Source organism: Lissotriton helveticus, chromosome 6 (genome assembly GCF_964261635.1).
Source record: "Lissotriton helveticus chromosome 6, aLisHel1.1, whole genome shotgun sequence".
Lineage (NCBI taxonomy): Eukaryota > Metazoa > Chordata > Amphibia > Caudata > Salamandridae > Lissotriton > Lissotriton helveticus.
Genome location: NC_136067.1, coordinates 1257725738 through 1257752750, shown reverse-complemented (window position 1 = coordinate 1257752750; position 27013 = coordinate 1257725738). Strand labels below are relative to the sequence as shown.

General features: G+C 45.9%; 1 protein-coding gene across 7 annotated transcripts in view; it reads right to left on the bottom strand.

Moving 5' to 3' along the window:
* The window catches only part of LOC144763405 (uncharacterized), a 78863-nt gene extending 56630 nt beyond the window's left edge, over window positions 1-22233 (bottom strand). For 5 of the 7 annotated variants that reach the window (XR_013596218.1, XR_013596216.1, XR_013596219.1 and 2 more), the window contains exons 1-4: window positions 22127-22230; window positions 21516-21623; window positions 21352-21427; window positions 20288-20412 (exon numbers count right to left, since the gene is read on the bottom strand). The gene's annotated coding sequence lies outside the window, so the exon portion shown is untranslated. Of the gene's footprint in view, window positions 1-20287; window positions 20413-21351; window positions 21428-21515; window positions 21624-22126 lie in introns of all 7 variants that reach the window. The other 2 variants (XR_013596217.1, XM_078648979.1) reach the window with 2 other exon arrangements.
* Window positions 22234-27013: the final 4780 nt, after the last annotated feature.

Here is a 27013-nt window from a genome sequence, read left to right as displayed (position 1 = left end):
TTCTGTAACGGCAACATGTGGTTGCGACCACCACTATGCTCCGCTTACCATAGATACATCAAAACGATCGATACCGGGAACGGGTGGTTGCGACCACCACTGCCGCTCCGGTAATGACAGAATACTGATACAACATGTAGCACACGGAAGCGTGTAGTAACCACCACTACGCTCCGCTGCTCTTTTAGCCACTCAATCCCAAAAACAAATGTCCGCCTTAATATAGCACACGGAAGCGTACAGTGGCCACCACAACGCTCCGCTACCTAATGTCACACAAACTCAAGAATAAATAAATGGCAACGCAAGGTAACCTCCTCCGGGTTCCGACCAAGTCCCAGACTCAGCAGTAAATCCAAAACGGCAGCGCGAGTTGAGCAACACTCGGCGCCCCGTAACCCCAGCGACGATAATTGTACTTATCTTGTGGTTCTCGTTTCCGCCGCCACAGAGCATACAAAATCCCTTCTCACCGAAGTCTCTCCCCAGGACACTCCACCGGGACAAACAACGAACCACTTCCAAGGCGGTGTCTTCAACCACTCGACCATCAGCAACCACAAGAAACAGGAAACAGAATTATGTGCTCTGTCCTATAGCGCAAGCCAGTGATATACTTCCCTGAGTAAAGGATCATGGGAATTGCAGTTCTTATATATTAGGCAGGCGCAAACAAAGCAGGATCCTGACAGTATGCCCCCCTTCCTAGCGCCTCCTAGGACCAGGTTTCGCAGGATACCGCCTATGAAACGAACATACAGCAACTGGGGCATGCACGTTCGCACAGGGCTCCCAGGAATCATCCTCCGCCGTGTATCCCTTCCAGGACACCAAATACCACAGAGAACCCCTGCACCACTTATAATCCTTAATGCTCCGCACCACGTACTCCAACCCACCATCACACAGTACCGGAGGAGGAGTATGACGTCTGGCCGACAGAGCCGGTTTCAACAAACTGCAGTGGATAAAAGGATGTATCCAAAGCGAAACCGGAGGCTTCAAATTGTAGGCCACAGGGTTAACTTGTTTGAGAACAACATAGGGACCAACGTACCTAGGGTGGAAAATTGTACGCAACTTAAACCGAATGTTCCGGGTGGACAACCAGACTCTGTCGCCCACACGATAAATCGGACCCTCCACCCGATGCATGTCCGCCCATCGCTTGTAGTCCTGTTTGGCCTTGATCAGATGCTTGGTCACCTTCCCCTGAATCGCATGCAAATGACGGATCTGTCCCATAACAGTAGGTTGTGTACCCACCTCCCCTGGGATGCTTATCGGCAGGACCCTAGCATCAAAACCATAGTTGGTACAAAAAGGCGTCACCCCCACCGAACTATGCCAAGCGTTGTTGTAAGCCAATTCGGCTAGCCACAACAACGACACCCAGGACTCCTGGGCATCCAAGGCATAACAACGCAGATAGTCTGTCCATCCGTTTGTGGATGGAAACTGGTAGAAAGCGTGGACTCAATTTGCAATGCCTGACACCATGATTTCCAAAAACGGGCAATGAACTGTGGTCCCCTATCAGAAATGATAACCTCCGGTATCCCATGGATACGAAAGACATTGGTTAACAACAGTCTGTCCTGCTGTGGGAAGATTCCTGCACAGAATGAAATGTCCCATCTTTGTAAGGCTGTCCACCACCAATAGCACCACTGTGTATCCCTGATCCAAGGGCAACCCTGTGATGAAATCAATGCGTATGCTTTGCCAGGGCCTTCTAGGAGTGGGCATGGTCATTAGTTTCCCTTTATTCCGACTGTTCTCACTCTTGGCACGAGCACAATCTTCGCATTTACCCACCCATGAGGTAACGTCCACTGTCATTGCTTCCCACCAAAAGTGTCTCATCAATAATTGCACCGTTTTCTTCACTCCTTGGTGACCTGACACTGGAGAATTGTGACACCATTTGAGCGCTTTCTTCCTAGTTTCCAATGTGGGTAAATATAGCTTGTTTTGCACAAAAGGCAACCCTTGTTTCCATGAACGATCTGTTTCCCTCCTGCTCCAAGAGAGCCAAGCAGTGTCTGTTCTCTGACTCTTTATGTTGTTCAAGAACGTATCAGCTCTCAACACACAGATGACTTTGGACGGTTCCACAATAGCCTCTAGAGGCGGTTTTATGCTTATGTCCTCGGAATTTTCCAAACGGGACAGAGTATCTGCTTTTCTATTGTCACTACCAGGACGGAAAGTAATCACAAAATCATATCCTGCAAAAAACAGCATCTATCTCATCTGTCTCTGCGTCAAATGCCTAGCTGTTCTCATGTACTGCAGATTACGGTAATCAGAATATACAGTGACTGGGAACACTGCCCCCCACAGGTACTGCCTCCACTCTTTTTATTGCCAAAAGCTCTTTTTCGGCAATCATGTAATTCTTCTCAGCATGACTTAGCTTTTTTGACAAATACGCCACTGGATGCAACTGTCCAGTATGTTGATCTCTCTGCGATAGAATTGCCCCTATAGCTTCATCTGAAGCATCGGCTTCTACAATGAAGGGGAGCTCAGGTTTAGGATGAGCCAATATGGGAACTGAAATGAAAGCTTGTTTGAGATAACAAAAGGCTTCATCAGCCGCATTGGACCAGAGAAACATCACCCCTTTTCTGAGTAAACGAGATAATGGAGCTGCTATCTGTGAGAAATGGAGGATGAACCTTCTGTAATATTTGGCAAAGCCCAAAAAACATTGTACATCCCTCACAGTCTTAGGTACAGGCCATGTTTGGACTGCCTGCACCTTCCGTTCTGCCATTTGTAACCCTTCAGAACAAAGCATCACTCCCAGAAAGTCCACATTCACCACACCAAATTCGCATTTACTCAATTTGCAAAAAAGGCTGTGTTCTCTCAGACGTTGCAGGACTTGAATAACATGCTCAGTATGCATGCTAACCTCCTCTGAGTAGATCAAAATGTTGTTGATGTATACAACAACACTTATGTCCACTAAATCCCTCAAGACATTGTTAAGAAAGAACTGGAATGCCGCCGGGGCGTTACACTACCCGAACGGCATTACAGTGTATTCGAATAAACCATAACGTGTCTTGAAGGCAGTCTTCCATTCATCCCCCTCACGAACACGTACCAAATGATATTCTCCGCAGAGATCCAACCTAGTGTAAATCTGGGCATTTCGAACTTGGTCTAACAGAACCGAGATGAGGGGTAGAGGGTATCTATTGCGTATCGTGTGTTTGTTTAGCATTCTGTAGTCCACACAAGCCCTCAAATCTCCGTTGGCTTTTGCAATAAAAAACAAAGGAGAGGCGGCAGGGGGTCTGGAAGGCCTAATGAATCCTATCGATTGATAATAGTCTAACTATAAAGGCAGTTAATAGTCCGAGTGGTTAATGTATAAAAGGAAAGAAAATGAGACAACAAACGGTGGTGTGTAGTTGCGACCACCACTAACGCTCCGTTAAATAAAAGTATTAATGACTCTCTAGTTTCTGTAACGGCAACATGTGGTTGCGACCACCACCATGCTCCGCTTACCATAGATACATGAAAACAATCGATACCGGGAACGGGTGGTTGCGACCCCCACTGCCGCTCCGGTAATGACAGAATACTGATACAACATGTAGCACATGGAAGCGTGTAGTAACCACCACTACGCTCCGCTGCTCTTTTAGCCACTCAATCCCAAAAACAAATGTCCTCCTTAATATAGCACACGGAAGCGTGTAGTGGCCACCACAACGCTCCGCTGCCTAATGTCACACAAACTCAAGAATAAATAAATGGCAACGCAAGGTAACCTCCTTCGCGTTCCGATGAAGTCCCAGCCTCAGCAGTAAATCCAAAACGGCAGCGTGAGTTGAGCAACACTCGGCGCCCCGTAACCCCAGCGACGATAATTGTACTTATCTTGTGGTTCTCGTTTCCGCCGCCACAGAGTATACAAAATCCCTACTCACCGAAATCTCTCCCCAGGACACTCCACTGGGACAAACAACGAACCACTTCCAAGGCGGTGTCTTCAACCACTCGACCATCAGCAACCACAAGAAACAGGAAACAGAATTATGTGCTCCGTCCTATAGCGGAAGCCAGTGATATACTTCCCTGAGTAAAGGATCATGGGAATTGTAGTTCTTATATATTAGGCAGGCGCAAACAAAGCAGGATCCTGACACCACTCCAGTCTACAACACTACACTCTATGCCCCTCCACTGTACGAGACAACACTCTATGCTACGACACTCTGGGACACTCTACTCAATGACATGCAACTCGACACCGCCCCACTCCCCTCTACGCCATTTCACTCTACGACACTTTATGCCATGCCACTCTACCATACTTTAATCCACTCTATGCCACAGCACACTATACCTCTCTACTACGCTTTATGCCACTTCACTCTACGACCTTCCACTCTGCGCCATGCTACATTGCACCACTCTGCAAAACACTTTATTTCACTCTAGGCCACTTCAAGCTACGCCACTCCACTCCACTCTATGACACTCACTCCACTGTACACCACTCTACGACACTTGAATCTACTCTGCGACACTTCACTTGATGCTATTTCACTATACAGTTCTCCACTCTATGACACTCTATGCCTCTTCAATCTACGACACTCCACTTTATGCCTCTCAATTGTACAACATAACACTCTACTCAACTCTGCCACACTCTATGACACACCACTGTACACCGCTCCACTTCCCTCTACAGCACTCCACTCTACGCCATTACAATCTATTCCCCTACATTATGCACCACTCTACATCACTCCATTCTACACCACTATAATCAGCGACACTCCACTCTACGCCACTATGCCACAAACTGTGTCCTGCTAAACAGCACCCACGCTGGCGCACAACATGGCTGAAACACAAAACACATTGGCAAGACCTATTGACTTTGCCAATGCTCGTTACACTTGTCAGCACTCTCTGGACATAGGCTGTACCTCATAAGTACCAGTTTAACACTCAAATATACAATAAGCAACAGAAGAGTGAGCAGGCAATCTTTGCAAAGGACCTCCACTGCATATCAACATGATGCTGAATTTATAGTAACTTTTGAACTGTTTGAGCCCGAAACCCATTGCTTTTGTCAAAATCTGCAGATTATGCAGCAGATGATGGGTTATCTGGCAAATCCACAATTATGAGAAAAACGCAGCAGTCACACAATCGCATAATTCCAGTGGTCCTGACTATGGAGGAACAGTGACTTGACAATGACAGACAATATAGCACCTTCTCAAACCAGGTGACGCAGAGCTTGATTCTTGGTTTGTTCCTGACATCTGTGCTGACTTCATCTGGTGGATCCAAGGTAACCTTGGTCCCTTTAGAAGTTCACCACACAGGTTCTCCAGTCAGTTGGGCCTCATACAAGTCTTCCTGTCATTAGGTGGGCCCCCCCATGCACAGGCAGTCGGCATCTCAAGCATGCATGCAGCCATGCACACTCTTTCCACAGTCAACAGTCCAGAGCTTGATCAGCTATATCAAGAAGTAACATAAATTATATAGGTACAGCAGCACATATTCTGGCAGGGGCGCGGACAGATGTCCAAGATAGAGGGAGAGTAGCAACCAACAGAAGCTCCAATCCCGTCAACACATTATACAATGTATGTACATTCACGTGTAAGTACAAAAGAGTATGACTTACTGGCTCAAATGGGCCGGTCTCTATACAATTTTAGTAACCTAGACGGAAAGCAGCGCCAATCAAAGTGTAATTTAAACAAAAGCTCAAACACTCCTTGTTGGAAAGTGGGTTATTGGTAGGGGCAAATGTAGGTCTGCCACTGGCAATAAGGCCACTAACACATGATTGGACTCAGCATAGGTCTTAGAAAATTATTCCTTTGCTCAACCCTTGGTAACGTGGCTGCGAGCAGACAGGCTTAACTTCAAAGACAGGTATGTAAAGCATTCAAAAACACCATTTCAGTAAATAATTAAGACACAACACAAAATAAAAATCCAACACCAATTTATAAAAATAGGTAATATTTTTATCTTTTAAATGACACCAAAACGAAAATAATCCACTGTAGGGAACCTGATATATGAATTTTTAAAGATTAGTCACTTTCTAGTGCTTAGAAACCAACAGCGCCCCTTTAAGTCTTTTTGTTTTCTCTGTCAGGGACACACCTTTATAAATTGTTCTGAAAAATTCTCACCACTGTAGTGGGCCACCTTCTTCAGCAAGCGGGGTCCAGTTAGAACACCTTCCTGGCGTTCTGCTTGCACGTCCCAAAGTATCCAACACACAATCCAAGGTTCTGGAATCTCCAAGAGGGTCCTTGAAAGTGTGAAACTTCAATTCCGCAATCCACTTGAACAAAACCCTTACACATCCACTGTACTCCAGGCTTGGAATTCTTTGTGGGGCTGTCCAGGTGAGCTCTGTTAACCTGTAGCTTGCAGGGAGTTTCCACTCTTGAGTCTTTTGGCAGCAATGTAATCCACAGGGCTGTAGTTTTAGATGGTGCAGTCTTCATAGGTCATGCCTTAGAGTTCCTTGCACACAGCAAAATCTTCAGCAGGGCACTTCTTGCTTCATTCAGTTTCAAGCAGCAGATCTGGAGGGCTCTGTCCCTCTCAGATACTTATTCAAAATTCTCTGGGTCAAGCACCAGGTCACTGCTGACCAATGAGAGCAGGGAAACTCCTCCTAGTTATGACCACATCCTGTGGAGTGTGGCATTAGTTTGTCCCAAAATGCATCATCCTTCCAAATCCATAATGGCCGATTTTCCAGCAAGGAGGTAAGAGCTGGCTAAACACACCCCCTGGGATATCTCATTTCCATGGACCATCCCAGTAACATCTGCAAATTTCTTTCTTAAGCCTAGTCCTGACTCTGGGTCACGACTGTCATTGTGGACTAAAACCCAGGCCTCCCCTCTTGCCTTTGAAGAGCGTAGTTTACGACGCAACCTCCTGGCCTGGAATTCCTATAGAACAGATCACTGCCCTCCCAGCAGCCTGGCTAATCCACTTAAATCTGACCAATCAGGGCAGACCACTGAAAGGCTGAATTTGGACTTACAAACAGGAAAGTCTCATAACTTATTGTATGTACACTTTAGGAGAAATTCAACAATATAACATTGTTGGATTTACTACGACCATTCTGGGAAGTCTTTGAATGGTCCGGCTAGTCCTCTCCTATCAATATTTATTAATCAATCACTTCCTACCATGTTAACCTATGGGCCATGTGGTTTGCAATGGGGAAAATGACTTGGGCCACTTTTGTAGCACCAGGGCTTATAAAACCATATTTTATAAGTATTTCCCAAATTTCTAGCGGACCCCCACCCCCTGTGCAACTAGGGGAGACTTCAGGGGTTCTGAATCTGCAGAAATATTGCAGATCACCCGTACCCAATTCTTCCAGCATCAAAGTCGAATTTGAGCACCTCTTTAAGACAATGTGGGGAGTGAAATGTAAAATTTCACTTTACCCAGGCTTCTAAAAACTAATTTTATAAGGGCGCTCCTTATAGATAACTGACACCCCACCCCTGGGATACCTAGGGGTGACCCTGGGGGTCCCTAATATGCAAAAACATGGTAGGTTTTTAATTTTTAAGGGCCCCTACCCCCAAAGTCGAGTTTGGGCACAATTTAAGGTTTAAAAAGCTGTCCTGGCCACCAGTGCAGCTTTTAAACTGACCTCAGGCTTCAGCACTGCACACATGCTGATGCAGAGAATCTGCTGGCCTCTAAACTGCCATGCCCCAGGATACTGGAGACTTCTAGGTAGTTTCAATCCCCTGCCCTATTACATACTAGGGGCTTAGATGGTAGGTCATGCCAACCACAGGGGTACTCCACCATACTATAGTGTACCCTAGTGTATGTTGGGTGTCTTAACTGTGTTCTAATATGTTCCTTTTAGCTTGGCACTGGCCCTGGGCCTGGTTAAACAGAGCCCAGGGTCAGTCAGAGTCAGTTACCACCAGTTCCAGTCAGCAAAAAGTTGGGGGGTGCCCAGGGCACAGGATGACTTTGCAACATAGCCCCCCCCCCCCCAAACGAAAGGTAATGGGTTACTAACCTACACCCTGGTAATCCTCATCTGCTAAGTGGAAAAACCTGGAAAGTCCATCTGCATTGGCATGGGCAACCCCAGGTCTGTGTTCCACTGTAAAGTCCATTCCCTGTAGGGAAATGGACCACCTTAACAGCTTGAGATTCTCCCCTCTCATCTGCATGAGCCACCTGAGAGGCCTGTGGTCAGTTTGAACACGAAAGTGAGTCCCAAACAAATATGGTCTCAACTTTTTCAGTGACCACACCACAGCAAAGGCCTCTCTCTCAATGGCACTCCACCTCTGCTCTCTGGGAAGAAGCCTCCTGCTAATAAAGGCAACTGGCTGGTCAAGGCCCCCTTCATTCAGCTGTGACAAATCTGCACCAATCCCTTGCTCTGAAGCATCAGTCTGAACTACAAATTCTTTTGTGTAGTCAGGGGCCAGTAACACTGGTGCTGAACACATAGCAGCTTTCAGAGTGGCAAAAGCCTTCTGACACTCTGGGGTCCAAATCACCTTTTTGGGCCTCTTTTTAGAAGTCAGTTCTGTTAGGGGCCCCACAATGGTCCCATAATTTTGAACACAACTTCTATAGTACCCTGTCAGTCCAAGGAATGCCCTGACCTGAGTCTGGGTAACAGGAGCTGTCCAATCCAAAATAGTTTGTATTTTAGCTTGGAGAGGCTGTACATGGCCCCCACCTACCAGGTGGCCCAGGTACACCACAGAACTCTGCTCTATTTGGCACTTGCATGCCTTAATAGTCAGGCCTGCCTGTTGCATGGCCTGAAGCACTTCCCTTAGGTGGTTTAAGTGATCCCCCCAGGTAGAACTGTATACAGCTATATCATCCAGGTAAGCTGCACTGAACTGTTCCAAACCAGATAAGACCCTGTTCACCAACCTTTGGAAGGTGGCAGGTGCATTCTTTAATCCAAAGGGCATTACCTTGAACTGATAATGTCCCTCTGGTGTGGAGAATGCTGACCTCTCCTTTTCTCCATCAGTGAGGGCAATCTGCCAGTAACCTGAAGTCAAATCAAAAGTACTCAGGTACTTAGCAGCCCCTAACCTATCAATGAGCTCATAAGCTCTAGGTATAGGGTGAGCGTCCGTCTTTGTGACTGCATTCAAACCTCTGTAGTCCACACAGAACCTTAACTCCTTGGGTCCCCCCTGAGGATTAGGTTTAGGTACCAGTACCACTGGACTGGCCCATGGACTCTCAGACGGTTCAATTACCCCCAGCTCCAGCATCTTAGCAACCTCAGCTTTAATGCTGGCTCTGACATGGTCAGACGACCTGTACATTTTATTTTTGACAGGTCGGCTGTCACCAGTGTCAATGTGGTGCACACACCACTCAGTGATGCCTGGGGTCAGAGAGAACAGGCCAGCAAACTGCTCCAGCACCTGCTTACAGTCTCAGTGCTGCTGGTCTGTCAACTTGGGAGAGAACACAACTCCCTCCACTGACCCATCTCGCACATTGGTGGAGAGGAGGACGGGCACAGGCTCAGTTTCCTCCTCCACACCCTCATCAGTGGCCAGTAACATGGTCATGTCTGCCCTGTCATGGTGTGGTTTCAATCTATTCACATGCAGGACCCTGTGAGGGTTCCTGGGGGTGCCAAGGTCAACCAAATAGGTAACCTCACCTTTCTTTTCTAAGATTGGATAGGGCCCCCTCCACTTGTCATGGAGGGCCCTGGGAGCCACAGGCTCCAACACCCACACCAACTGTCCTGGAGTATACTCAGGCATAGTAGCTTTTTGATCATACCAGTGCTTCATTAGCTCCTGGCTGGCCTCCAGTTTCCTGTTTGCCTTGTACATGTACTCTGCCATTCTAGATCTCAGGCCTAGCACGTAATCAAGCACATTGTCCTTAGCTTCTTTAAGAGGCTTCTCTGAAGACTCTCTTAGCAGGCTCAATGGCCCCCTCACAGGGTGACCAAACACCAACTCAAAAGGACTGAAACCAACCCCTTTCTGTGGCACCTCCCTGTATGCAAACAGTAAGCATGGGAGGAGAACATCCCATCTCCTCCTGAGTTTCTCTGACAACCCATTTATCATGCCCTTCAGGGTTTTGTTGAATCTCTCAACAAGACCATTTCCTTGTGGGTGATAGGGGGTGGTGAACTTGTAGTTGACACCACACTCATCCCACATAGCAGTCAGATAGCTGGACAGGAAGTTTGTGCCCCTGTCTGACACCACCTCTTTTGGAAAACCCACTCTGGTGAACACGCCAAGCAGTGCTCTAGCCACTACAGGTGCATCAATGGTTCTAAGAGGTATGGCTTCAGGGTATCTAGTAGCATGGTCAACTACCACTAGGATATACCTATTCCCTGATGCAGTGGGTGGGTCCAGGGGACCAACAATGTCCATCCCCACCCTTTCAAAAGGAACCCCAACCACTGGCAGTGGTATTAAGGGAGCCCTTGTCTTGCCCCCTGCCTTGCCACTGGCCTGACAGGTGACACAGGAGCTGCAAAACTCCTTTACCTTTTCAGACATATTGGGCCAGTAGAAATGGTTCACCAACCGGTTCCATGTCTTTGTCCGTCCCAAATGTCCTGCCAAGGGGATATCGTGACTCAAAGTCAGGATGAACTCTCTGTACTTCTGGGGCACCACCAATCTCCTGGTGGCCCCCTCCTTGAGGTTTCTGGCCTCAGTATAAAGCAGTCCATCTTCCCAGTAGAGTTTATGAAACCCACTGTCATCCTCTTCCTCTTGCTTAGAAGCAATCCGCCTCAAGCTCTCAAGGGTGGGACAGTCACGCTGTCCCTGACTGAACTCCTCTCTGGAGAGTCCACCTGCTCCTGTCAGTTCTGCCAAATCTGACAGCTCTGTCAGGGATGGAGTCCCTTCCTCAGAGGCCAGATCCTCCCCATCAGGGTTAGATTCTTCCTGCACCTCTGGAGTTCCCGGGGCTGGCTCACCAGACCCAGTGCCCTTGTTGTTGGATGCTTGGCCCTTTGTTCCAGGGTCCAAGTGTCCAGCCCCTCCCTTCTGGCTAGTCTGTGACCTAGTCACAGCACATACCCACTCAGGGAGCTCCAATATTTTCATATGGAGTCCTCTCGCCACCTCTGACCACGCAGAGGCTTCAAGATCATTGCCCAGTAAACACTGGACCGGAAGCACCTCTGACACAGCTACCTTCATAGGGCCTGTCACACCTCCCCATTCCAAATCCACCACAGCCATGGGATGGAGTTTGGTAGTGCTGTCTGCATATGTCACCTGGTGAAACTCACCAGGTAACAACCTCTCTGGCGGCAGCAGTTTATCCAGGACCATAGTTACACTAGCCCCAGTGTCTCTGAAAGCCTCAATCTCAGTCCCATTCACTTTAGGCCTCTGCCTGTACTTGTCCATGTTTGGAGGTAAGGCAGCAAGGGTGGCAATACTCACCCCACCCAGGGACACTAAGGTTGCTTCCACCACCTGCCTGTTCTGTACACCACCCTGCACCCCTACACTGACACTGGCAATCCCTGTGGATGGCACCTTAGGGGGGAGCTTCTTGGCGCAGACAGCATCTCCCTGCTTATGCCCTGGCTGGTTACAGTCAAAGCACTTAACCAACTTTGAGGGATCAAAGAACCTACCAGGCTTTCCCTGAAACCCCCTCCCTTTGAATTTGGGTTGGCTCGGGCCCCCCCTCCTTGTGCAGGTTTTTGTGGGTCTTTGGAGGACTCCTTAGGATTTTGACCTTCATTTCCCTGGGCTTTCCCCTGGGGAGGGACCTGTCCTCCTTTCTTCTGGTCACCCACCTGCTGCTGAATGGAAACCCGGGTTCTCACCCACTCATCAGCTGATTCCCCCAGCTCTCTGGGGTCTGTCCACTAGATACTGGTGTAACTTCTCTTCTGCACAATGAGTCAAAATGTGTTCTTTCAAAAACAAATTATACAATCCCTCATATGTGTCAACTTTGTTACCAACAATCCAGCCTTCCAGTGCCTTTACTGAAACATCCAAAAAGTCTACCCAAGACTTTGAACTCAATTTCTGCGTGCCTCTAACTTTCACCCTGTACTGTTCTGGAGTCAGACCAAGGGCCAGATGTAGGAGCCATTTACCGACCGGTAACGGCCGATTTCGGCTGTTACCGACCGGTAAATGGGTTTTTGGGATGTAGGGGCGCATTTTTACAGAATCTGTAAATTTACCGATTCGGTAAATTTACCGATTCTGTAAAATACCGAATCGGTATTTTTACCGATTCGGTAAATCTCAGATGTAGGTGGGACTCTTCTGAGTCCCAAAGGCCCTACAAATTCGGTATTTTACCACCCAATCCAATTGGGTGTTAAAATACCGAATTCAGGTGTGCATGCACATGTGTGCATGCACACCTATGCCATGTGACAGACAGACATGCCCTTAGGGCATGTCTGTGTGCCACATGGCGCACATGTCAATTTTTGGGATGCCAGAGGGTGTCAAAGTGACACCCCCTGCACCCTTGCAGAATGCGGTATTTACCGATTCGGTAATTACCGAATCGGTATTTCCCATTGATTCCTATGGGCTTCACAGCCCATAGGAATCAATAGGAAATACCGATTCGGTATTTACCGAATCGGTAAATACCGAATATTACCGATTCGGTAATTCCACATCTGAAATTACCTACATCTCCCCCCCTCTATTTTACCACTTCTTAAATACCGAATCGGTAAAATTCGGTATTTAAGAAGTGGTAAAATATATTTACCTACATCTAGCCCCAAATCTCTTGACTAAGCATGCCTTCATCTGCTGGTATGATTCTGCATCCTCTCCCTTCAGGGTCAGGAGCCTATCCCTCCCAGCTACTGGAATCAACTCCAGTGCACCCCAATATCTAGAGTCGACCCTACTCATTTTAAGAGCCCTCTCAAAAGCTGCTAGCCACTTGTCAATGTCATCTCCCTCAGTGGGAAGTTTAGGTTCAAATCTACCACCCCTGGACATCTCAGCATCTTCTTCACTTTCGCTGCCACCATTCCTTTTCTCCTCCCTCTCCCACTTTCTCTTAGCCAATTCTAATTTCTCCTTCTCCAAGGCAATCAACTCTAATTGAGCCTGAAGCTGTCTCTCTGCAAGGGACAGAAGTGGTACCTGAGTAAGGGACCCTTCCCCACTCCCACCACCACCTTGATTCACCTGGCTAACACTAGTCGCAATGGGAAAGGTCTCATCCACACCCCCCTCTCGGGTAAGGTTGGGGGGAACATCTTCCCACCCCCTTGGGTTCTCCTCCGCTGCCCTGGCCCAGGCCTTTAGGGACTCAAGCAACCCTGCCTTCCTCATCTTCTTTGCAGGACGCAGTCCCCTAAGCCTACACTGTTCTCTAAGATCCGCCATCTTAAACTGGGACAGTTTAGCCAGGTCCAGCTCCAGGGCACAATAGACTTAGAACAATTTGGAAAAATCAAAACAATGGATTAAAAACAGTTTAGTCCAAATTCCAAAAATCACACTTAAAAGTTTTGTTCTAAGGCAATTTAGAGGATTTTTATAATCTTAAAATATTCACTGAAAGGTGTACTTTTTAAACACAAGTCCTCATCCGCACCGCTGAACACCAAATGTTGGAAAGTGGGTTATTGGTAGGGGCAAATGTAGGTCTGCCACTGGCAATAAGGCCACTAACACATGATAGGACTCAGCATAGGTCTTAGAAAATGATTCCTTTGCTCAACCCTTGGTAACGTGGCTGCAAGCAGACAGGCTTAACTTCAAAGACAGGTATGTAAAGCATTCAAAAACACCATTTCAATAAATAATTAAGACTTAGCACAAAATAAAAATCCAACACCAATTTATAAAAATAGGTAATATTGTTATCTTTTAAATGACACTAAAACGAAAATAATCCACTGTAGGGAACCTGATATATGAATTTTTAAGAATTAGTCACTTTCTAGTGCTTAGAAACCAACAGCGCCCCTTTAAGTCTTTTTGTTTTCTCTGTCAGGGACACACCTTTATAAATTTTTCTGAAGAATTCTCACCACTGTAGTGGGCCGCCTTCTTCAGCAAGCGGGGTCCAGTTAGAACACCTTCCTCGCGTTCTGCTTGCAGGTCCCAAAGTATCCAACACACAATCCAAGGTTCTGGAATCTCCAAGAGGGTCCTTGAAAGTGTGAAACTTCAATACCGCAATCCACTTGAACAAAACCCTTACAAATCCACTGTACTCCAGGCTTGGAATTCTTTGTGGGGCTGTCCAGGTGAGCTCTGTTAACCTGTAGCTTGCAGGGAGTTTCCACTCTTGAGTCTTTTGGCAGCAAGGTAATCCACAGGGCTGTAGTTTCAGATGGTGCAGTCTTCATAGGTCATGCCTTAGAGTTCCTTGCACACAGCAAAATCTTCAGCAGGGCACTTCTTGCTTCATTCAGTTTCAAGCAGCAGATCTGGAGGGCTCTGCCCCCTCAGATACTTATTCAAAATTCTCTGGGTCAAGCACCAGGTCACTGCTGACCAATGAGAGCAGGGCAACTCCTCCTAGTTATGACCACATCCTGTGGAGTGTGGCATTAGTTTGTCCTAGAATGCATCATCCTTCCAAATCCATAATGGCTGATTTTCCAGCAAGGAGGTAAGAGCTGGATAAACACACACCCTGGGATATCTCATTTCCATGGACCATCCCAGTAACATCTGCAAATTCCTTTCTTAAGCCTAGTCCTGACTCTAGGTCACGACTGTCATTGTGGACTAAAACCCAGGCCTCCCCTCTTGCCTTTGAAGAGCGTAGTTTACGACACCACCTCCTGGCCTGAAATTCCTATAGAACAGATCACTGCCCTCCCAGCAGCCTGGCTAATCCACTTAAATCTGACCAATCAGGGCAGACCACTGAAAGGCTGAATTTGGACTTACAAACAAGAAAGTCTCATAACTTATTGTATGTACACTTTAGGAGAAATTCAACAATATAATATTGTTGGATTTACTACGACCATTCTGGGAAGTCTTTGAATGGTCCGGCTAGTCCTCTCCTATCAATATGTATTAATCAATCACTTCCTAACATGTTAACCTACGGGCCATGTGGTTTGCAATGGGGAAAATGACTTCCGCCACTTTTGTAGCACCAGGGCTTATAAAACCATATTTTATAAGTATTTCCCAAATTTCTACCGGACCCCCACCCCCTGTGCAACTAGGGGAGACTTCAGGGGTTCTGAATCTGCAGAAATATTGCAGATCACCCTTACCCAATTCTTCCAGCATCAAAGTCGAATTTGAGCATCTCTTTAAGACAATGTGGGGAGTGAAATGTAAAATTTCACTTTACCCAGGCTTCTAAAAACTCATTTTATAAGGGCGCTCCTTATAGATAACTGACCCCCCACCCCTGGGATACCTAGGGGTGACCCTGAGGGTCCCTAATATGCAAAAACATGGTAGGTTTTTAATTTTTAAGGGCCCCTATCCCCAAAGTCGAGTTTGGGCACAATTTAAGGTTTAAAAAGCTGTCCTGGCCACCAGTGCAGTTTTTAAACTGACCTCAGGCTTCAGCACTGCACACATGCTGATGCAGAGAATCTGCTGGCCTCTAAACTGCCATGCTCCAGGATACTGGCGACTTCTAGGTAGTTTCAATTCCCTGCCCTATTACATACTAGGGGCTTAGATGGTAGGTCATGCCAGCTACAGGGGTACCCCACCATACTATAGTGTACCCTAGTGTATGTTGGGTGTCTGAACTGTGTTCTAATGTGTTCCTTTTAGCTTGGCACTGGCCCTGGGCCTGGTTAAACAGAGCCCAGGGTCAGTCAGACTCAGTTACCACCAGTTCCAGTCAGCAAAAAGAAGTTGGGGGTGCCCAGGGCACAGGATGACTTTGCAACACTCCTCCAACCTTGAAAGTGCATCTTCCAGTTGGTGTCAAGTGCGGTCGGGCTCAGGAGTAAGGGGTCCCATATCAGATCAGTCTGGACAGCTCTAGGTGATTGTACTGATTACAGGCCAGAAAGAACCCACCAGTCCATTATTGCTTTAGTGACACGCAGAAAGAGGGGCGGGGCTAAATTCATCTTGAGCAAGAAGAAAATATGCTTGAAGCATTCCATAAACCACCAAGGACAGAAGAGGTCTCATGGAGGACGTCATGTGAAGGACACGCAGATGGCATGTCCACTAGGACATGCATTTTTGTTTCCGGGAGCACATCCCCTGGGGCCTGAAGAATTTTTTTAAGGAGAGAGGGGTATGTGCCCCCCCCCCATCTGAGTCGCTTTTTGGCCTGGCAACCCCATCCCCCTGGCGTGAGGTAATTTTTAGAGGAGGGGGGCACACAGCTGCCCTCCCCTGGCTGTATTCAGCCCTTGGAACCCCAACTCCCAAAGACCACTATATTTCTTAAGGGAATGAAGGTTGCACGTCCCCCTTTCCCAAATCATTAATGGCCCAGGGGACCCCTTTCCCCTAGGCCTGCTCACATGCTGTGTCCAAGTGGACGCGCCCCCCCCGGGACACATCGATTTCCTTGACTGCACCTGAGTGGGCACAGAAACCTGGGTTTGCTCCCGCCTGATGGTAGCTGACTTTTGATCTGTTTCCCTGCCCGCCCTGATGCGGGCAGGGAAACTGATCAAAATATTGCTGGCACCTAGAGGAAGCAGCATAGCTGCTCCTGCGGGAAGGGAGCAGTGCTAGCTCCCACTGCATGTGGGTAGCCGGCTGGGGCAGCGGTGCCTGGGGTTTATGATGGGTGCCCTAGGTGGGCACCCATATTTAAGTAATGCAGGCACCATTCGGATGGGTTGCCCGGAACCGATAATGGCTCAGGGAGGTGGGGCCCGCCCCCTTAATTTAAATAAAACAAAAAAACAGCCTGTGGGATGGGGTACCCAGGGCCTAATAAGGCACGGGGAGGGTGGCTTCACGGCACCGCTATCCTTCAATAAAAAACAAGCTTTGACATAGCCAATAGGTCTCTCCTTTTGGAACTTGTAAGTGTTTAACTATGCAGCACATTATCCTGGGATAAATACAATACGATGTAAATGATGATGGCATGTTATAGGTGATGTTTATATTTCAGCATATTTCACTTGTAATTAATAACACTCGATTTAAAACACGGTAAGTGAAATGGTAGGATAACTTGGTGTGTTATGATCAAAAGATAATGTTTTTCAGAATAAAAAAATTCCCAGAAGATTTACCTTGCTAAAGTCATCAAGACCGATAAACATAAGCAACAGCTCATGTATTGACCAATAAATATGGCAAGAAATTGTGAAAGTAATTTTACGAAATTAATCAAACACAATTTCAAATAAACCTGAACATTGTATCTCATAACTAAGCTCCCAGCACCATAGAATATTGTAGGATATTCGCCTGCATAGCGCCTTGGAGTAAACTCATTTAGGGCCAGATGTAGGTGAAATAGATTTACCGATTTTAAATTACCGAATTTTACCGATTTGGTAATTAAAAATCGGTAAATCTATGGGGTCGACATGTAGGTATTCCAGATGTGCTGGAATACCGAATCGGATGATTTCGGTATTTACCGATTCGGTAAATACCGAATCGGTAATGCCCATGCATTCCTATGGGCTTTGAAGCCCATAGGAATGAATGGGCATTACCGATTCGGTATTTACCGAATCGGTAAATACCGATTTTCACAAGGGTGCAGGGGGTGTCACTTTGACACCCTCTGGCACCCCCAAAACAGGCTCGGGTGCCATGTGGCAGGCATACATGCCCTAAGGGCAGGTCTGCCTGTCACATGGCATAGGTGTGCATGCACACATGTGCATGCACACCGGAATCGGTATTTTACCATCAAATTGGATTTGATGGTAAAATACCGATTCGGTAAGGCTCCTGGGACTCTGAAGAGTCCCACCTACATATGGGTGGCTCAGATTCGGTAAATTTACAGATTTTTTATTTTACCGAATCGGTAAAATTACCGAATCGCTAATTTTACCGATTCGGTAAAATAAAGCCCCCTACATGCCAATCACCTATTTACCGATCGGTAACGGCTGAAAATGCAGATTTTCGGCCGTTACCGACCGACCTACATCGGGCCCTTAGTCACAAAGTAATTCTAGCTTGCAGCCACTGCATCACAAAACTAAACAAGCAGCATTCCAGAATTTGAAAATATCAACTACGGGTTAAGTAATTTTTTTTTTTTAAGCCACACAATTGTATTGAACATGAGCTGCATACCTCACTCGAGAGCCTTCCACCATGGAGAAATTACTAGCCACCATGATGCCACAAGGGCCATCCACCTCTATATGCTGTGGTGGTACCGACATGTGAGTAGGGCCTTCTCCCTTGGACATACGAAATACACCAACTATTACTATGGAGTATAGTTATCGCGATATGCAAATGAAACTGACACCCCAAGACCCTGATCCCACACCCTGTGTGTGTGCAATCTGGAATACATGTGCCCTGTTTACATGTGCCCTGGTAGGGTGTTCAAAATCCCTGATCCCACACCCTGTGTGTATGCAAATGGGAATTTGGAGCCACGGGGTGTCGGTGTACATGTGCCCTGGTAGGCAGCCGAAAGTTCCTGAGCCCGGACCTTGTACTTTCAAGCATGTGTGCATGTGGGGGAAGGGGGCACGCCACACGGCGCTGCTGCAAATCTGCGTGCACATACTCCAGTAGGGTGGCCCACTCTATATATGCACATAAAATGTGCCATTGGGTAATGAGTCAAGTGTGTAAGCATGGGGGAGACATGTGGGGGGGGGGGGGGCTCAGCTGCCAGTCCGTGTGCATGTACTCTTGTAATGTGCTCCAAGTGCCTGCTCCCCACACCCTGTGTGCATTAAAACAGGGATGGACGCTAGTGTTGGGCGACTATGTATATGTGCATGTGAAAGGTGCCACAGAGTCCTGATTCTGCAGAAGGAGGAGAGTGCCAGAGGGCTTCGCTGCCAGACTGCCTACATGCACCAAAGGAGGGTGCTACCAAACTCATATCCCACAGACTTATGTGCATGCAATTGGGAGGGCCAGGGCTTTAAGTGGGATGAAAAAACTGGGGGGATCTCTAAAAGGGCTGAGACGAACCGGTTGGAGAGGCATGACCCAAATCAGGATGTGTGATGTATATAAATATCTCTTGTGTTTGTTTTAATAGTCTATAAGAGAGTTCATCAATTTCAAACAGGATGTTTGTGGCACACTGCACCAAGTAAACATCATCCCTAGAGGATGCAAATACATGCACGTAGATGGCAAAAGGAGGCACAAGGGGAAGGTTGCCCAACTACGTATTGCTTTAAACCCTGATATTTCCTTAATATCTTGAGTGAATGCTTAAATAGCATACGTGTGCTGTGTGTGTTAAAGGTAAGCTTCCATTTAATTGCTGAGCATGCGGTGGGGCGCATGACACATTCCAAGCTTACCTGTCCTTCTTTGAGCAACAGAAGTGTCAATGAATGCTGAGGGACATGTCTCTCCTCCATACCACATAAATGAATTCAGGACATCAGTGAATCTTAACGGATCCCAGCTCATGCATTTCATAACTCGTTTCCTCTAACCACATGCATGCTGGTTTCGGAACCGCTCCGTCACCAGCCACGGACGCGCTGTGCTGATGATGGAGCGGTTCCGTCACGGCCCGCTCGGCGCGCCAGCGCTGGACGTTCCATTGAGCGGGCGGGGCCGTGACGGAACCGCTCCGTCATAAGCACAGCGCACCCGAGGCTCGTGACAGAACGGTTCCGTCACGAGCATGGGAGCACCGGGCGGCCGCCCCACCCCCCTAGCGCTGCGGCGGAATTGCCACCGCAGCGAAGGGGTTAATGTGAATTTGACGCAGTTTAAAATTCACCTCACCACGGCTCTCCCAGGGCTCCGCTTCAGCATGGAGGCTAAGCAGCTGCTGTGCTATTTTACTGACTTGTTTGAGCCCAGAAGTGGTTGCCCCCAGCACCAAGCTAGATATATGCATCGATCTCAGAATCCTGCCCCTGCAGCTCAAAAGTGATACAGCCATAGCAAGCGGCGAGAAGGAGGAAAAGGTGTGACAAAAGGTGACAAATACACAGGGGCTTATTTACAAGCCCCTTGTGCCACATTTGCCTCAATTTTAACATGGGAAAAGTGATGTACGGGTGGTGTAAAGTAGTGCTTGTAAATTAGCCCCATAGCCTTTAAATCTTTATTTAAAATTAGGCCAGTTCCGCCAAGTGCCACCCATCACACACCTTATTCAGATGTAGAGTCTGTCCAGGGATGATTACATTTTGCCACCAACCCTACACCCAACAGAAAAGGTCTTGTCTGCAGCAGGAAAGGTTGGATTCACTCCACAGGATATCATGCTCGGCATCTGCAAGAACAAAGGGAAAGGGTCCCCGACAGTAAAGAGAGTAAAATAAAGTTATATCTTAATGCACAGTTAATTTAGGGAGCAAAGCTAGTGGAAGCAAAAAAGTTTTATTCAAATTTGCATGATTTCCTTTCACTGGTTTAAATGCATCATACACATATTTACATACATAAATGATTGATACTTAATGCGCGTGCCCACATTCACAACGGGAGGGAGGAAAAAGTGAGGGTAGTGTCAGGGACAAGGTGGGGTCAAGGGATAATCCGATTCATCCAGTGGCAAATATTATTTACAATTCAAAAACTTCAATAGCTGTGGTCCCTTTAGCCAAAGGGCCACCTCATACGGCTCCCAAAGAGTCCAACATATAATTAGTACACAAAACCAAAATCCAATTAGACCATTAAGGTCCTGCTTGGGGTAGGAGATTGGTCGTAGTTGAACAGTCAACGTTTCGACCCGTAGTCTAGGTAGGGAAGTAGTCCTTACAGTGCGGGTCTTCTTCAGGACAATAGGAGTTGTGGGTGGGCAACCTCCTAGGGAGTAGTCAAAAAGAATTGTTTTAAATTTAACACAGCACGCTCCTGTTAGTTATTACACGGAGGGCGGAAAACAAAGAGAACAATTTCAACAATTAAAAACGTGTTGTCAAAGGAGTTTTTTCTATACACAACATTTATACAATATGGGAACAGAAATTTGTAGAAGACATACTAATTATATATAGCACAGAAAAAACTGCACACTACATATTACCAACATATAGCCTAAGTCTACCCAGTTCGAGATACAATTGATTGGTCATTTGCAGTGGTAATTACCCAAATACTAAAAGGCCCCACTGTGTTATTTCAAATCGCACAGAATTGCCAATCGTGGCCTGTTAGATAAACATATTAGTTGGAGCTATCCATGTTATTCTGAAGAAAGGCCTACCTCTGAGTTCTAAGGTCCCGTTAAGGGCTTCGTATCAAGGGCGGTAAAAATCCTGGGCGTTTGTAAAATTCGTGACCTTTAGAATAGGAAAGGGGAATCCGTCATACACGGGCATAAGGTCTTAGTTATAGTGTAGTAGGTATTGTTCACAATATCAGGCTTACCACTAGTATTGATTTCAGTGGCCGTAAGAGAAGATCAACTATAGACAGCACTTATGAGGGTAGACTGTGACGTTCACTTCAAGTTTATTAAAACCAAGTGTATTCATTCTGCAGTAGGAGGGAAAATAAAACAATAGGAGCAGATCAATGATATATCTAGATAGCGGTACCCAACTTCTAAATACTGCATAATTACGCAAGATTCAACAAAAAGGGGCCTACCGAGGGTTCTACCCTGTTGATCGGACCAAGTTATTGCAGGGCGTCACTACCAATTGCTGCCCAGTTCCAAGAGAAACCACCAATCTGTGTGGGTTTGTCCCTAAAAAAACCGAATATATGAGCCTGATAGAATGCTTGGTAACTGACGGAAAAGAAATTTCGTGTCTCCCCATGTCTAAACAAGGAGGGAAACGCAACCCGGTAAAGAACCTTACTGTCTTGTTTTCTTTTTTCTTTTTTTCTCTTTTTTCAAATATATCTGGCAAAGTGTCAAATCGGGTGTGATTCGACCAAGGTTCCTGTCAAAAGGTTAGAGGAACCAATAAGTATCGGGAAATCGCTAATTGCATGTCGCATTTAATGAACATAAAATGCGCTGTATAGTTTACCTTAAGCGAATTGGAGGACCCCGGAAGGAGAAACAATCCAAATAATGTCCAGATACACCATGCTCCGTCATGAACAGCGTAGGTGCACTTACTTCCTGGTTTACTTTAAAGGGGTGGAGCTCGCTGCCAGAAAGTAATGAAACTTGAAAAAAGACTCGCACCCCCCGTTCCGTGTTGGTTCATGTGAGCTCATATTTACAACTTGGTAAATCGGAGAAAGTAATAAAATATCATGTATTAAAAATAAAGTTGGAACAGTAATTCCTTATCCAAATATATTGGCCTATGTACACAGCAGCGTAGGTGCACTTACTTTCTGGTATATTTTAAAAGTATATTTTAAAAGGGTGGAGCCAGCTGCCAGAGGAGTAATGAAACTCAAAAAAAGATTTACACCACACGTTCCGTGTTGGTCTAAGTGTGCTCATATTTACAACTTAGTAAATCGGAGAAGGTAATTCATTATTATTTACCAGAAATAAAGTTGGAGCAGTAAATCATAAACCAAATCTACTTAACATATCAACGAGTATAATCCAAAATGAACCACTGTGTACAAGTTGTAAGTGCATACCTGTCTGAGAACTATTGAGGTTAATAAACTTGTACATTAGACATCCCCTCTTTTGAACAAAGATGGACCAAATTCCAAAATTAATAGACTAAAGACATTCGACTCATATGATGTTGAACATCAATACATTACCAAGTTTAACATTAGGCCATAGAATTAGATTTTTTGCATTTCTACATTACAAAATATTGCATATGTCAAGGTACATGTATTAACCAAAAAAGGGGTTAGAGTGCACCTGTCTCATAGGATAGTGTAACTCCTACCATTGATGGTTTTTATGTCGACATCTATACCTATTGAAAAAGGACCGTATAGATAGAGATATAGAGTCCATATTATCATGATAGTATACCTTTCTCCAGATGTATAGTAATTATATTTATATGTCCCGGCAATCCTATGATTGTACTGTTGCTGATAGAATCGAAAACAGAAGACTCTGAAGGAAATACATAAATGGAGCTCAACCAGCTTCCATAAATAGGGGATTCATGGATTCACATCAGGACTTTTTGGGAACATATAATCAAAGATTGGCTAATTGTACAAAACTGCTTTCTGATTCATTGAGGCCCTCAGCTACAGAGTTAAAGATATGTATCCACTTCATCTCTCTTAAGTTCAAAATACTGGACATATCTCCACCCCTTGGGCCTAGTGTTACATGCTCCAGAACCAACCATTTCAATGATTCCGGCAAATGGTTGTGTTTTTCACAATGTTCAACAAGGGGTGCCCCAGGTACCTTACATCTGATTCTGCTACAGTGTGATAGAAATCTAGCTTTAACACGCTGCTGTGTCTGGCCCACATAGATGAGATCACATGGGCAGATTATACCATAAATCACATTCTTGGTGTTACAATTCGTGTGACTTTTATAAGTGTGTTGGTGGTTCTTATAGATCAATTCTTTGGATTGAATAGTTGAAGGGCAAGCTTTACAATTCCCACATCTAAAGTGTCCAACAACAGGTGGTTGTTTCCAACATGAGGCCAGGGTGGGTTCCGGTGGGCACTCTAGGAAGGATGAAACTACATAGTCTTTCACATTCCTTGCTTTTTTGAAAGCGTGCATTGGTACGATAGGGCTCTCCAGATCATCAGCAATAAGGCCCCAATGTTTGTTAATTGTCTTTTTTATGGCGTTGCTCTTGGTTGAAAAAGTCGTGACGCAAATCATACGCTTTTCTGCTTGGCAAATACGTGTAGTAGGTTCCAAGAGGATTTCCCGATGGCAAAACCATGCCCTCTTCCTGGAGCGCTTAATTAACCGTTTAGAATAGCCTCTCTCTATTAGTCGTTCCATCATTATGTCTGACTGTTGCATATAGTCTTCTTTCCTACTACAGTTCCTTCGAACACGAAGGAACTGGCCATAAGGCAAGTTGTCACGAAGACTGCGTGGGTGATGGCTGGAGTATTGCAATAATGAATTGCGTTCCGCAGGTTTTCTATATAGAGTGGTAAACAATGTGCCTTCCTCTACCGCAATCGTGATATCTAGAAAGTCAATCTTCTTGTTGTTGGCTTGCATCGTGAATTGAATGTCTAGAGATCGCAAGTTAAGCCAGGCGTGGAAACGTTCAAGTTCGGTGTTATCTCCCTTCCAAATCATCAGCACATCATCTATGTAACGCACCCAAAGTTGTATATGGTGCCGGAAGGGGTTCTGGTTACCAATGACAAAAGTATTTTCATAGAACGACATGAAGAGAATCGCCAGGTCCGGGGCAAAGGCTGCCCCCATTGCCACGCCCTTCGTCTGTAGGTAGAATACATTTTGGAAAATGAAGAAATTCCTCATCATAGCAATCTTTAATAGAAGGATAATAAATGAGGTAGGAACTTGTACAGGGGCTTCGCGACTGTCCAGAGCTATAGTGGCCACCATTAAGGCCTCTTCCTGAGGGATACTCGTATATAGCGACACAATGTCGCAGTTCACCAATAGTTCCTCGTCCTGATTAAATGATTTGCCATCTACCAATGTTATGGTATGTGTAGTATCTCTCAAGTATGTGGAGGTGGCTTCCGCTAAAGGTTTGAGAAAAAAGTCCACATAACGACACAAAGGCTCCAGAATCGATCCACAGCCCGAAACGATGGGTCGTCCCGGGGGATTGTGTATATCTTTATGTACCTTTGGTAAGGTATAAATGGTTGGTGTACGGGGATGATTTTGATTCAGGTACTGATATTCATGGTCCGTTAGGAACCCTTGTTGGACTCCTTCCTGTGTTACCCTCTGGATTTCAGCTGCCAGATCTTTTGTGGGGTCGGACGCCAATCTTTTGTAACTCACTCCATCCCTCAATTGGCGCCAGATCTCCTCTTTGTATTTCGATACATCCTGTATTATGATAGCACCACCCTTATCAGCTGGCTTAACCACGACATTGTAATTGGATTTCAAGGTCTCCAAAGCTTTCCTTTCAGTCTTGCGAATATTGTACTTCACATAGGTCTTCTCATTCAGGATCTTTTTGACTTCCCCAGTGATGATGTTTTCATATGCCAATATTCGGTGGCTCATTGTGTTGGTAGGAGGTATAAATGTAGATGGTACCCTAAATCCAGTTACCGATGTATTCTTGGGTGGTGGTCTATTCTTGAAAAAGAAACGCAGCCTTATCTTCCGGAAAAACTTGGAAAGTTCCATTATTGTGTTAAAGCAATTCGGAGGAGTTGTTGGAACAAAAGACAGGCCTTTACTCAAAATCCTAAGTTCATCTTCATTGAATTGTTGAGATGACAGATTAATAACAGGTGTTTCAGATGTCCTTACCACCTGTAATTCTTGCGCCTGGTTGAACGTTCCCCGTGTTCCTCTGGTTGAAATCGAACTTGTTTCATCCCACGACCTCTGCCGCCATCGTTGCCCCACTGCATCGGAGGGCCTTGTTGACCCCGTCCTGTCCCTCTGTTCCAGTTGTTGCCCCGTCCACGGGGCGGTCTCCATGTCCCCTGCTCTAAAAAAGAGTTTGAATGGTATTGGGGTGTGATGTATTCCTATAGGTTCTGTATAGATCCCCCTATTCCTGACCCTATTCTGGTTAACAAATTAACTAGCAGCCATCCCATGATGCAGAAACCGTTATCTGATTAAGCCAGACCACGGCACAGGAGCGCGTTATCTGATTAGGTCATAACGCTTGCCATCTAATTAGGCAAGCAATATTCCTCCAGCCCCTGATAAGGCATACGGAGTTCTCAAAACAAATCAAACCTATGACAACCTGGGAAAATCCCTGCGGCCATTGTTTTGATTTCTCAAAGAACTTCAGTAAAAGAATGTGCTAACGACCAGCTCGTATGACATCCTTATTGACGTATCTATGTCCATCCTTACGTCAATCTCGGCACCTTACAGGTATAAATATTACCGACATTGCCTTAAGCAAACACACGCGGTGGTGACGAGATCGGAGCAGCGAGACTTGCCGAAGCCCAGCAGAGAGCGAAGCCCACTGGCGCTGCCCCGCCTTCCTGACGCGCTGAGAACGAGACGCTGCCTTTCTCCTGCCGAGAAATCCAGCTCCGGCGCTTCCGAGCAGCCCTTGCAGGCAGCTTGGAATATCGAGACCACAGACGAGAGATACCATCCCTCAACCATCCTAGATCTCAGGTACAGAACTGAATAACCCCTTGCAGAGAATTCTTGAGTCAGTCACTTGGCAAAAACAAACTTAACTCAAACTGCTACTTTCTACTCCAGCCCACGTATTAGGCTTAGGTCAGGTACACCGGGGTAGGCGTGGTTAGAAGCACCAGTTGAGTACGATTAGTTAAATGTATATGTGTATGTATATATTCTATCCATTTTAAATAGCATATGGCTTAGAAACCATATCAATGCTTTTACAGTATTATTTTATAATTCTGCTTTTATTGTATGCACTTTACTTAACCATAAGTATTGCAATAATATCGATTCATTTCTCTTGTACGAGAAAAGAGACTGATCAATAAATAACATCTTCTATTGAACACGCCCGTCTCTTCCTTTTCTCTACAATCTGGTGAAACTAAGAATGCACGTACTGACTGAGTAAAATAAGTTGTCTTTTGTTTTCACACGACTCTAGAGATACACTCTTGATTAGGGGAGAGCAAAGTTGTCATGTTCTATGGTTGTCAGAAACTAAATCCCTTCTTGTCTATCCAGGGAGGTTTAACTCCTCCTTGCCTATTCGAGAAAGTTTCTAGTGAACTCTGAGCTAGCTGGCAAACCCAAAACTTTAAGTCTAATATCGACAGTAGAAGACCTAGTTAACGTCTGGTCTAGGTCTATACTATTGGAGGTATTA